Raw genomic sequence first — 13,875 nt, 5'->3', positions numbered from 1 at the left:
GGAAGCACAGGTGGATCCTCTGAGGAAGAGGAGCGTTCCTACAAACCACATGATCACATGACCAGAGGGGCGTAGCCTACAGTGGTAGTATTAAGGAACAGTCCACATGTTCCACTTTGACGGCTCATCTCCAACAAAGCAGACCTGTGATCACTTTGACTCAGGATGATGGATTGTTTGGATTTGTCTTTGCTTCTCTGGACATTTTTGTGTGTCTTTATATGTTGGACTGAGTCATCTGACCTGCCAAGGGACTAAACATGGGCTGTATCCCAATTCAGGGGCTGCAGCCTTGGAGGAACCGTGTCGTTTTGTATGTGCCTCTGAATTTTGTATTGTCTGAGCTAGGTTTTGGTTCCTGTTTTGTTTGTTCTTCATTATTAATGCACTATGACCCAAACTCTTTTATGGCAGGTATTTTAATTTCTCTTTGCTATTTGGGCTGACTGGGACCTGATAAATGTAAAAAGAAAGAATTACCAGATTTTTTATTTTACATGATTTGTGTTTCTGAGAATAATGAGATCCACATATGAGGACATGAATTTTTAATTTTACAAAAATATAAAATTTTACCGTGGCGGTGTCCTTGTAAGTGAATATCAGGTTCTAGTAGAGCAAAATTTTGTATTTTGGTCTAGACAACCCAAAATGTGATGTCCACATACGTGGATGCCAGGTCCTACGAGGTTAAACATTTCAAATCCAATGTATTTATATAGCACATTTAAAAACAGAAGGTTTGCCCAAAGTGCTGTGCAGAAACAAAAAGGTAAAACTAATAAAACCACTGACACTCACTAATAATACACATAATAAACGTATCAACTCACACCAGTCTGAACGCTATCGAAAAAAGGTTTGTTTTCAAAAGCAACTTAAAAACAGGAAATGAAGATGCCTGTCTAATATTTAAAGGCAGCGTTTGGGGGCCATAATTGAAAAGGCTCATTCGCCTCTATGTTTTAGCCTAGATTTTGGGACAACCAACAGCTGACCAGCTGATCCGAGGGTCCGTGATGGAATATAAAGCTGAAGTAACTCGGAAAGGTATGATATTTAGGTACATTTACACATAAATAAGTAACATAATATTCAGTACTTACTTTTAAAAGTTTACTCTTTACTCCTTGGGCAAGACACTTCACCTACCGCCTACTGGTGATGGCCGATGGTGCGATACGACAGCCTAGCTTTTGTCAGTCTGCTCTTAGGGCAGCTGTGGCTACAACTCTAGCTTGCATTGAGTGAATGAATAGTGGAATTGTACAGTGTTTTGAGGGTCTCAAAAAAAAACTATATAAATGCAATTCATTATTATTACTGAGAACCTTCACAGACATTATTATTGTTATTATTATTATTGTTATTATTATTATGTGCAGATGTTCTCTTCTTCTCCTTTTTCGTTTAATGGCAGATTACTCCCCGGTGTACGAGGACACCGCCACTTGCTGACGGAGCAAATGAGCCCTATTGTAAACTGAACTTGCATCATTACAATTTGTGTTTGTGTATGCATGTTTAACTTTTCTTCCTATTTTACGGCGCTGTTGTTCAATCAGGGGAAACTCTCCGTTGAGAAGAAGCATGAATTGGTTTGTATACGGAGGTACCTATTGTTTAAATGTCCCGGGGAGTCAAAAAGAAGGCAGAGTTGTCAAGAAACTCTGCCTTTTCCAGCTATTTATTAATGAGTGACATATGTATATATATGTATATATATATATATATATATATATATATATATATACATATACATATATATATATATATATATATATATGTATATATATATATATATATGTTGTACTATTCTTAGTTAGCGTATTGTCTGTCTTGTCTTAATGTTGGTTTATGTTGGTTTAAAATGGAGCACTGTAACAAAAAATAATTTCCCCCAGGGATCAATAAAGTATTCTGATTCTGATTCTGATTCTGAAATGCTAGGAGCTAACTGGGCACTAACCGTGTCATTCAATATATTAAATGTTGCGATGCTGGCAAAGAGTAAGATTTGTGAATGCGTGATACGGATCAGGTTTCCGGTACGGATCGGGTAGCGACTATCGGCCTTCAAATGCGACGTCCGAAAGATGCATCCCCTGAATTGAGACGCACTCTTTAAGCTCGTTTTCGGTTGGATTTACAGAGCAGCACTGCCCTCTGCTGTCTGCAGCTGCTTTTGAAACAAAGTGACATGTCTTCTTAATTACAGTCAGGAGCAGAGATAAAAGGGAAATCTCCAGATTAATGAGACATGAAATTTCAGACAATGATCATGTCTTAATAAAGTGCTGGGCCTCCACACTGCTCCAAAAATGCTTCAGAGTTCTTCAGCATCTCTGAACTTGAATGGAGGGACAAAGATCCTCCATCATCTGCTGGTTGTAAATGGCCTGTATTTGTATAACGCTTTACTTAGTCCCTAAGGACCCCAAAGTGCTTTACACACATTAAGTCATCCACCCATTCACACACACATTCACACACTGGTGATGGCAGCTACATTGTAGCCACAGCCACCCTGGGGCGCACTGACAGAGGCGAGGCTGCCGGACGCTGGCCCCACCAGGCCCTCTGACCACCACCAGAAGGCAACGGGTGAAGTGTCTTGCCCAAGGACACAACGACCGAGACTGTCGGACTGGTCGCATGAGCACCAATGCTCATACGGACATTATTAACTTTATCCACAAAGAAGTTTAGAAAGTCATCACTCTCAGATATAGAGGACAGAGGTCAAAGGTTTTCGTGCAGAGAAACCCAAAGTTCTCTAAGGCTGACCCTGTGAACTTCAAGTTTAGTTAATTTCCAAAGGTGTTCTGCTTTCCTACAGAGTCTTTTGACTTACGTTATGTCATCATTTATCCACGGATGAGCTCTTTTTGGGGAAGCCATGAAAGTTTTTAAAGGTGCCACTGAATTTAATATCTCCAAACAATGATTATTAAACACTGTGTAGCAACTTCAGCATCAGTGCAGCCTCTGATCACATGAGGATCTAATAAATCAGAAAACTTCAGGGAAACATCCTGATTTATGAACCGCTTATTGAACAAGAGATTGGATGGTGGTGTATCCTGAGGGAAGCTGAGGTTAAAAATAACACAAGAATGGTCACTCACCTGTACATCCTTAACACAGAGATCAGTTATGTCTAAGCCAAGAGAAAACACGAGGTCCAAGGTGTGGCCTTGAACGTGAGTGGGACCAGAGACATGCTGGTTAAAATTAAAAGAGTCTGAAATGGAAAAGTCAGAGGCCATGCTAAAGCCAAGGTCATCCAAATGCAGGTTGAAATTGCCGATCATCAAGAATTGAATTGAATTGAATTGAATGAATGCTTTATGAATGCAGGTTGCCCCGCAGAGGAATAGGACCCCCCCCCCCCCCCCCCCGACTTACACACACAACGAAAACATCACATGGGAATACAGTCGGAGATCGGCAGTGTTGCAGAGAAAACACTGAAAAATTACACAACAATGGGAAAAGTACAAGAGGAAAAAAGGAGACCTCTTCTCACGCTGGGCACCTATGGGAGGACAGCATGAGAACAGGAAACAAAAAAAACTCCTCTGCACAGAGAGCACATTAATGTCCACATCACAACATCAGAGCACATGACAAGCCACAGGGGTTGGATAGGGGGGTGGGGGGTAATCCGAAGGAACACAGCAGTCGTCCTGCACAGCGCTACCATTCCAGCGCGGCACGCAGACCCGCCATCTTCCCCCGCAGGAAACAAGCATCGAAGGCGTTTGGAAGGGAGGGGGATGAGTGCGTGCTTATCAGTGTAAGTGTACGTGTGTGCGTGTCCAGAGTCCAGCTGAGACAGTGTCCTTCGCCCTATCAGGCTGAGTAAACAGTCTGCCAGCCAACCCAGGTGGCCTTGCATGGGATGGGAAGAATAGTCATCACACAGTCGTTATCAGGGAGTTGTTTTGGTCGGCTCCAGCCTTGGGCCTGAGCAGCTGGCGCCGTGGTGTCCATATGTTGAATATTGTTGATTTCTCCTTTATGCAAGCAGCTCCGAATTTAGCACTCTGACGCTGGTCTCTCGATCTCCCGTTGGAGCACTGCGAGCCTCCTCATGATGGTATCAAACTTCTGGTCCGTGGTGTTGTCATTCTTTTGATTCTGAGACCTCACAGCTGCAGTGAGCCGTTCTGCGATGTGATCCAACTTTCGCTCAAGGGTGTCATTTTGAGCAGGCCCCTCTCTGATGTATCCCATCATACGCTCAATGGTGTTAGTTTGAGTCTTCACGGCAGCTGTAAGCGTCTCCAAGGTTAAGCGTCTGCGTTCGGTGTGAGAGGTCGCGCCTCGTCCCATCGCTTCAATTCCAGCGGGCAGCCTTGGGGGGGTTTGAAAAGCCGGTTCCGCTCTCTTATTTCTCCGATAAGTCAGGGCCAAGCCAGCTCCGATCAGCAAGAACCCTGTTATCATGGTTCCGAATAGGTAGATATCTTCAGCGTCCTCGATTGACAGTCCCACCAGGCACAAGATCCTCAAGGTCTGCCACCCGTCCATCGTGTATCCGGCAGGGAAAGTCCCTCCAGGGCACTTGGGCTCTCCCGAGCCCAGACTTCTCGTTAAAGGGTGTCAATAGCATTCAGAGACCAGTTGATCAAATCCATAATTCTCTTTTAGGTTTTAGAGAATGACAGTGAGAGAGTGTTCGAGGGAAAAGTAATGCACACAAGACAAGACAAGGACACAAGAGGCTAAGCAGGGAAGATAAGGGGAAGGAGGAGAGGAGAAAAGTGTGACCGCCTTCACCGAGAGCCAAGAGAATCTCAGAGCCAAGAGAATCACTTTCTCCAGTTTAATAATAGAGCATAAAAAGTTTGTGAAATCCTGGATAAAAAACACCAGCAGGTCCGGGAGGGCGGTAAAACACAGTATATTTGATGAACGGACCTTAAGAAGTTGTGATTCAAAGGAAGGAAAGTCTCAGAGTCCAAAGCTCTGCAGGAGAAATTGTCCCGGAAAACAGTGGCAAATCCACCACCATGACGGTCCAAACGCGGAGTCCCGATGAAGTGACAGCCGACCAGACAGAGCTCATTAAGGTGAATACATTCATTCTCCGGTATCTCGAGATATGTTGCCGGTCCAGGTAAATTTTCTGTTAGGCCCTAATGCACAGTTGGGTAGGTGGTAGCAGATCAGCATTATCCGTGTCCTGTAGGGGGACCGGTACGAAATACCGGAGTCATTCTCCACCATGGAGCCGAAGAAATCCCCTCTGTCGGGCGCATTTGCTTTTGGCCTGAACACCAGACCTACAGCCCCTTCTAGACGATCTTCTTCAGCTTGTCTTGCTCCTGGGCTTTTGCTTGGAGCCAAGAACAGGTACAGGTAGTCTGGAGAAGGCGGAGGGCAAACAAACGGCGGAGGGAAACCTTGGTAGTAGCTCTGCCAGCTGTCAAAAGTTTTTTCCATACATACTTTGATACTCAACAAAGTATGTGAACTGTAAATACACCATCAGGCTATATCAGAGCTGAGATGATAAGATAAGAAACAATAAAAGGAAACAGTCCACAAACACATGGAGGAGCAACAGAGGCCAAGCTGAACACAGGCGCCATGTTGAGACCACTCTTTGTGGAGAAGGACTCACACAGGAATCACATTGTTTCACAGATCATTTCTCTGATATTGGTGAACATTGATGAAGGAGGGATCCTGCTGCCTTCACTGTCTCTGCTGCTCTGCAGTAAAAACTGCTTCTAAAGTGGATTTTTCTTCCTGCGTGTCGTCTGCAGACCTTTAGTCATCCACAGCTTTTCTTTCTCCTCATCTTTAAGCAACATTTCCTAACAGGACAGAGTTTATGATGTGATTCTAAGGATGGATTTCAGAGACACTGTGTGCCTGATCAGGAACGTCAGCACACACTTCATCCCAGTGATGATCTGTTAGCTCCGTCTTTAAGGCCTCACTTCTTCCTGCTGTCATGTCAGTCGTGTTGTTTCACTCACTGATTTTCTCCAATATTTTCTGTTGCTAACACTAAATCTGAGCACAGCTCACAGCTGAGTGTGTTCCAGTAAATTGTTAGCAGCACAAACACAATCAGAGTTTGTCTCTGTCAGCTTTTAGTGAGCTCACTAACAAATGAACAAAGGTCAGGCTTCAGGGCGACGCCTCAGCTTTTTTATTGCTCCTAATAAAACAGGACGTGGGGAACATGGCTGACTGCGTCATCTTTGTTTTAATTATTTTTAAATGATAAAAGAAGAGAAAGAATAAAGATGTAATTTTATTTTATTTCTACAGCATCAAATCACAAGAGGTGATTTATACTGTAAGGTAGACCCTACAATAATAATAATACATGCAGAGAAAAACCCAACAATCATATGACCCCCTATGAGCAAGACCTTTGGAGACAGTGGGAAGGAAAAACTCCCTTTAACAGGAAGACTCAGGGAGGGGCGGGGCCATCTGCCGCAACCGGCTGGCGGTTGGGTGAGGAAGACAGGACACAGACACGCTGTGGGAGAGAGAGGTTGTAAACACACTTATAGCAGCATCTGTATGTAAAGTTTTTATAACAAAAATCTGTTTCTCGCAGCCAAAGCAGAAAACAAAGAACCACATGAAACAGAAGTAAGATGCAGCAAACAGGTGTGGGTTCATCACAAAGGTGGAGCCACTGACACCTGTGGCTGTGGGAAGGGCTATTAAATCCGCCCGTGATGGGCAGATGTAATCCGTACGGTCACGTTGGTGTAGAGGCCCGACTTCGTGTTCATGAATGTGACCGCAGCTCCTGCTGAGCTCTTTGTACTGAAACTCTGAGTCATGTTGCTACTTTTGTTTTCACATTTGGGGAATCCCCACTCAGGTTTTACTTTCATTTGGTGTCTGTCCAGGTACTTTCATACCATACAGCTCGTTTAGTCAGCCAATCAGAGACCTGCAGCATGGTGGCGTGCCACGACTAAAGGTCTATTCTGTTCTGTTCCACAGGCTGCACGGGGTCAGAGTGGACGTTTTGGAGCAGGTAAGCGGACGCTTTTGTCTTTCTGAAATGTTCTTTTGTTAGTTTGTCCACCTGATGAGCAGGCTGCTCCATAACTGAACACTATGGTGTAAATGTCATCAACAGTTTTTAACCAACCAAGCACGAAGCATGGATACAAAGAGCAGCTGGTTGTTGTTAGGATTTTATTCAGGTTTAAATCAGACAAATAAACGACGTCTATGATGCAGGAACGTTCTTCCTTCAGTTTGAGGACACAGGTGTGCAAAGAGTGTTTGTTTCCCAGCAACGAAATAATCTTTAACTGAACTCTGATCAGTTTTACTGCAAGCTTTTCAAAATACCGAAGATAAGAGTCTGTATTCATGTACCTGAGATCTGACCCACATGCTGTAGATTATTGACCACAGGAAGCACCTGAAGGACAACGTTACAGACAGTCAAACTTCCTGTGAGGAGATGAACAGAAACGAGGAACTGGAGTAAGTCTGGAAGCAAGGAGTGAAATGAAACGAGAAGATTTTCTCTGTGTTTTGTTTCAGGATCTGTGGACAGATTAAATATTTGCTGTGCTTAAAATGTTTTTTCTATAATTCCTGTTTCAGCAAATTGTTTCAGAGGTTATCTACACACTGCAGAGCAGGCAGACTGAGCAGCTGTGATGAAAGGCAAAGACTGACAAAGCTGGCAATGAGAAGCTGCACAGATGAAGTCGTCCTGCAGTGGCTGAGAAAAAACTCAGAGTCTGACACCTTCAGCAAACTCACAGACATGTTTGACTTCCTGAAGAAACACATTGATGAGGAGGAGAAGAAGAACCACAGCGATGATGTTCACATCACCTTTATGGCTCATGGAGCAATCAGAGACTTCATGATCCCAGCCAGCTGTTACCTGCCTCTGCCCACCATCACTGACGTGCTCCTGTATTCTCCCTGGAACTGCGTCACTTCTGGTTTAGAGTACGGTATCGCTACAGGAAAACTGAGGCCTCAGCACAGAGTTTTTTCCTGTGACGAAAGAAGGCTGTACCATTCCTGATGACAAACATCGACCTGTGAACCTGCCAGATCACTGGAACTCACTGAAGAAAGCTGGAGCACAGATGGTCCCAAACATCACGGTTAGCCCTCTTAGAGATGATGATGGAAGGTGGAAATACTTTGAGTCTCTCTCAGCTAAACACGGCCCACCAGGAAGGAACCGCATCGTCATCCCGTTCATCCTCCCAGGACGGGAATATGAAAGCGTCCCGTTCTCTGTGGTGACCTTGGCTCTGTCCCTGGTGCTCCTCTCCTCCAGGTTTAAAGCCACTCTTCACTTCGATGGTTGTCTCAGAGATCACTCTACTGGACAGAAATTTGACAGGAAGTATCTTCAGGAGCAGTACGCCTGCGCCATCGACAACAGCTGGATGAAATGTTCAGCTGAAGCTTTCAGATGATGATAAATGCTGCCTGTGTTAGACATGTTTGTAGACATTTTAGTGTAAAGATGAAGATGATAAAAGTAGTTTTTCTATATTTGAGGCTCAGATTCATGATAAAGGGACTTGAATCATCATTTAGAAATGTTCCAGGTCATAATCTGATCATAATCTGCTAACATCTGTGGAGGTTATTAATATAAACACTCACCTGTTCTCTGCTCGCTGCTCACAGGTGACGTGATACTGATGTCAGGCCTTCAACCAGCACACACACAGATCATTGACATGAAGTATATAGATTATTTATGTACATTATGTATTATGTAATATTTTGATCTGTTATTGCTTTATGTTGGGCTTTTAGATCCGTACTAGAACAATCAGTCATGAGCCACAGATTTCTAACTCAGACTCTGTCACGTTCCAAACATAGAAGTGACACAAGTCTACAAGTTGTACATCTATATTTTCATGCAGACTCGGTAATTGTTTCTCATCTTTTGTCATTGTAAAACATCAAAATGTGAAGATGATGTTGTCTAAGTGAAGAAGAACAGGATGAAAACCTGAAGCTGCTCATTAAAAACAATGTTGTATATATGAAATTTATGGGGGACCACAAGAACCTCGCGCATCAAAATAAAGAATTCTGTGCTTAAATCATGAATTGTAGAATAAATTTGTACATTCATTTTTGAATTCCATGTTAAAAAATAATTTTTAAAAAGTTTTTTAAAGTGGCGAATCCACTCCTCATTTCAATCCCTTTCCTGTTGGCTCACAGATTAGCTCAGGGATTAACATTTGGATTAGCAGCTGGATTTGCAACTTTATTTTTAAAATCCTGCTGCAATGCAAACTAGCCTTGACATTAACTTGGCATGTAAAGAGCTCTCTGACTGGTTGGACAGACACAGGCCGGCTGCCTGGATTTTTCTTCACTTCTTGTTTGTGCTGACAGCTTTGCCCTGCTTAGAAGTGTGTGTGTACAAAGGCCGCTCAGCCTCAGGATTTACACTCGGCTCAACACGTATGTGAAGAACAAAGAGACCCTGCAGCGAAACAGAACCTCTGGCTGTGTGCTTGTTTATTATTTCAGGTATAGATGATGGAATATGACCAGCCTGATGTGAGCCTGCTTCTCTGACAGCGCCTCACCTCTGTGTGCTGCCCCCTGCTGGCTCTGATCATTACTGACTGAGTCCTTGCTGCCACTTTATTAGGTACAGCTTGCTAACACAGGCTCAGACCTGCTTTGCCTTCAGAGCTGCCTTAAATCTTCATGGCTCAGATTCAGCGAGGTGCTCAAAACATCCCTCAAAGTCATGTGATCAGTGACGTCAGCTCCTGTTTTACTGCATTAAAGTGATCAGATGACTTCAGCACTTTGACATGGATGGTAGTGAAAGCAGGAAGTGACAAATGTAGCACAGCAGCAGCGTTTACACGTCTGAGCATCATTTCAGTGTTTCAGTCATTTAAAAACACTTCCTGTCACTGTGGTGGTTACAGTGACATCATGCAGTTTGTGCTTTGACCTCCAGAGGGCGACAAATCAGCACAGACAGAGAGCTCCAATCAAACTTTGCTGCCATCAATAATAATGCTTCAAATATAATCATCAGTGTTTGAGCAGCTATGATATCAGGGACAATCTAGACGTGTGTGACAATACTGAACATGTCACATGACACACCTCAGACATGATGTGATCCACTCTCAGTCTGCACTTTCATTCATGACTTCAACAGGTTGAAATTAGCTTTGAAGAAACATCTGTTTAGTGCTGAAATATTAAAATGCTGCATGAAGAAGAACAACAAAGTGATAAAAGACGTTTGTGTTTCAAACAGGAAAACCAGCAGAAATAAATCAACTAAGGAGTTGGTTGAAGATTTGTGAATTGTGAAAGTTCCACCTGAATGCAACACGGACTTTTTGATGCTTCTGAGTGTCTTTAACGCCTCTCTGGGTGTTTCCTTCCTGCTCAAAGTTTCACTAAAGTTTTTGTTACTAAAGTTAAACTGCCTCTGGACCCCAGTTATCGCTCAGCTGTGTGCAGCAGCCTGTGTCACTCACTCATCCAGTCATGCACTGCGATCTCATAAGGAAACTCAGCTTTTTGATATAAAGTTTTTCTTGTTCCCGAATACAAATATTTAATAGGTATTTGCTCGAAATAAGTATTCATAAAAAACAGGTTATTCGTGCTTTTCTGAATACCGTATTCGGGTTGGGCTCTACTCCTAGTTGGGATTCTTGTCCTTTGCTGATGCATGTATTGTGCAGCCATGAGGAGCCTTAATAATGCAGCTGCATTATTTATCCACCATAACAGAGGTTAGTGTTCAGCTCTGTCACCACTCTGGCCACATGTTGCCACACTTGTACTTCCAGCTCTGAGCTGCAGCTGCTGAACACGTTACTTTTGTACTTATGTCTCCAAGCAGCATCACAGCTTTCAAAGAAGAAAAAAGCATTCATTTCCTGATAATGTGTGATGAGCTTGTACAAGATGTAAAGACTGGTAGTTTGAGGAAATCACAACACCTTTCAAAAACGTATTTGCTTCTACAGAGCAGTGAGCCTTCTTGGTTTCCTTGTAGATTACAAACAGGATTGGAGTGATGAGGTACGCGGTGCTGCACGGCTGTCTGTGGGACGACCTGTACATCAGAACCACATCAGCCCAGACCGAGACATCTACCAGCACAAGTACAGAGCCTTTATCTCACATGTTTGAGCATTCGTTCACCTCCATCTGTTTGTCTGTTCTTACTCTTTACCCAGTCCACCTTAAACACAGTGGGTGTGTTGCTGGGAATGGAGCTGTTATTGTGTGGAGATCCTTGTGTACATATTGAAACCTCTCTGTGTTATCACTCAGCCAGGCTTTTCAATTGGCTGTTTGTGTTTTTTAATACGTGACCTTTGCTAAAGTTCAGTCCTGTCACACATCATTTGCACCCAAAGGTGCAAATGATGTGTGACAGGATGTAAAGATGTGTTTGTCTGTAGGACAACAGTTTAGTGATCCAGCTCAGCACTAACAGGTGAATATTCCACGGGCTGAGGTGTGATGTTAGAGGGCTGCTCGTGGTGCTTGTGCTGATCCAAGACAGGCTCAGCTGGATCTGAAGGCACATCTGTGTCAACATACTGCAGTAAGCTCACATGTGGTAAATCCACTGCATCGGCACAACCGTCACTACCAGTCGACTAATGTGACACTTGCAGACTGAGTGATGCTGGTGGTTTGTACTGAGTGTGAGACAGAGCTGACCTCTGACCTCAGGGTGGAGAAATCTGATAGAAAACTCCGACTCAGCAAAAATGTAGCCAAGGTCACATGTAAGAGCACAGCCAATGAAACAGCTGGGTGAGTTGTAACTAATAACTCAGCTGACACAGTCAGACAGCCTGTTTCTATGGCAGGTTTATTTGGCTACTTTGAAAGGATTTTATCCTAATAACTCAGTTTAACTATCACAATAATGAAATGGTGCAAATGTAAAATCCTTGTATTTTGAGTAACTTTATGATTGGCTGCATGTGATGTGGGGACATGTGGCAGTTATAACAAAACAAACACAACTTAGGCTGCATGTAAATGGGCTCTGTGCAGCTTTGAATCAGCTCCTGTTGGCCTCCAGCTTCTGGAAACACTTCCAAGCAGAGCTGCCGCTTTGCAAGCCCGACTGGGAACAGTTCCCAAAGCAGGTGGTCCCATCATGTCAGTGGTTGCTGTGTGGGTGAGGAAAGGACTCACAGGGAGGTGAAGGCTGCTGTTTATCGTCACCAAACACAGGATGACTGGCTGAGCTGAAAGGACTGAAGCGAACACACGTGCAGAGTCGAGCACATCAACATCAACAATGACGCTGAGCAGAGAGACACTGAGGGTTTAAACACTCTAGCTGATGATGATGATCAGGGACACACAGCTGAACAGAACTAATAACACACAGGAAGCAAACATGACAGCAGGAAATGTGAACAGGTGAATAAACATGAAACAAGTGCAAACACTGGGCGAACACCAGGAACCCGACACACCAGTGACACCAGGAAGTAACTGTGCATGTCATCAGTGTGGCTGCATGAAGACTGAATGAGTGGTTTCCTGATATGTATGGTGATCAAATCACTTCTGTATGAACTGTGTGTTTCCAGCTGGTTCCAGGTCACAGCTTTATGCTCATTAGCTATGAAACCTTGATGCTTGTTTGAAAGGACACAGATGGACCTTGTTTCCTTCTTTCCTTCCTTTTTGTGTCCTCTGTGCTTCACCTGCTGCTCTTCACTCTGTTACTTTGTGACTCTGGTTCTCCTACAGACACGTGGGTGGTGTCTCCACCTGTAGATGGAGCAGCAGCTGGTCTGGCTGAGTTCCTCTGACTGTCTTTGATTTGTGCTTCCAAAGTTTAACAGGAAAGTGAAGCGAGAGAAAGAGCAGGAAGAAAAGCTCAGTTTCCTCTCTGTGTCACATCCACAGTGTCTTTAGATGATGGAGTCACTGCAGAGAGAGTTCACAGCTTCACTGTTTGTGCCCTTTAGATGTGCACTTATTCCAAATATAACATCATCATTATGAGCCTGTTATTATGTTTATTTTTCCTTTACTCTGCTTCATCCCAAAGGTGTTCTTCCACACCAAACTCCCTCATCTGTGTCTTTATGAACTTTGCTGTCTTCACTGATAATAAACGTCTGTCCTCCATCTACAGGAGCAGTCAGCTAACTAGGGATGGGTATCGAAAACCGGTTCTTGTTGAGAACCGGTTCCCACTGTTTCAATTCCTTGGAATTGTTTGCCATTTTTGCAAACGATTCCCTTATCGATTCCAGTCGCCCCGAAGGACGTCACCACGTTGCGGAGCGTCATTTACCTGGCAGGAAACATGGCGGCTCAAACGCTAAAAAGTTTGATTATACTTTATGAGAACCGATGACAACAGGGCAACTTGCAATACTTGCAAAGTAGATACTTCATTTAAGGGAGGAAACACTACGAATATGCAAAAGCATTTGCTCACAAAACACACGATGACCTTAAATGAATGTCATGTTTTTAATTCCGGACTCGTGAATCTCAACCCAGCAGCAGCGGTAACGTTTGCACGTCCTCTCCCGTTAATGCGGCAGGTAAATAATCAACAACAGTGCATATTATGTTAGCGCGATCTGCCTTATTACAAACCTGCCATCACTGTGCGTTTAGGTGACCATGATGAGACAGACAGAGTCTGGCTCAGATGCTGGCAGTTCTCACTGCAGTCCACCGGCAGCGTCTCCTTTCAGGCCAGGATAGACGAATGTCACCGAGCAGTGACTCAGTTTGTGGTCAAAGGCTTGCACCCATTTGCCACAGCAGATGGTAAGTGAATGTGTTTAATTGTAGACAGGGACATTACTGGATATTCTTGTGTAATTGCTACTGAATAAT

General features: G+C 43.8%; 1 protein-coding gene across 1 annotated transcript in view; it reads left to right on the top strand.

Moving 5' to 3' along the window:
- LOC113017972 (uncharacterized) overlaps positions 1-13,875 on the top strand; it is a 286,973-nt gene that overhangs the window by 10,103 nt on the left and 262,995 nt on the right. The gene's annotated exons all lie outside the window — the stretch shown is intronic.

The sequence above is a fragment of the Astatotilapia calliptera genome, unplaced genomic scaffold (genome assembly GCF_900246225.1).
Source record: "Astatotilapia calliptera unplaced genomic scaffold, fAstCal1.2 U_scaffold_3, whole genome shotgun sequence".
Lineage (NCBI taxonomy): Eukaryota > Metazoa > Chordata > Actinopteri > Cichliformes > Cichlidae > Astatotilapia > Astatotilapia calliptera.
This window is presented reverse-complemented; position numbering and strand designations above follow the sequence as displayed.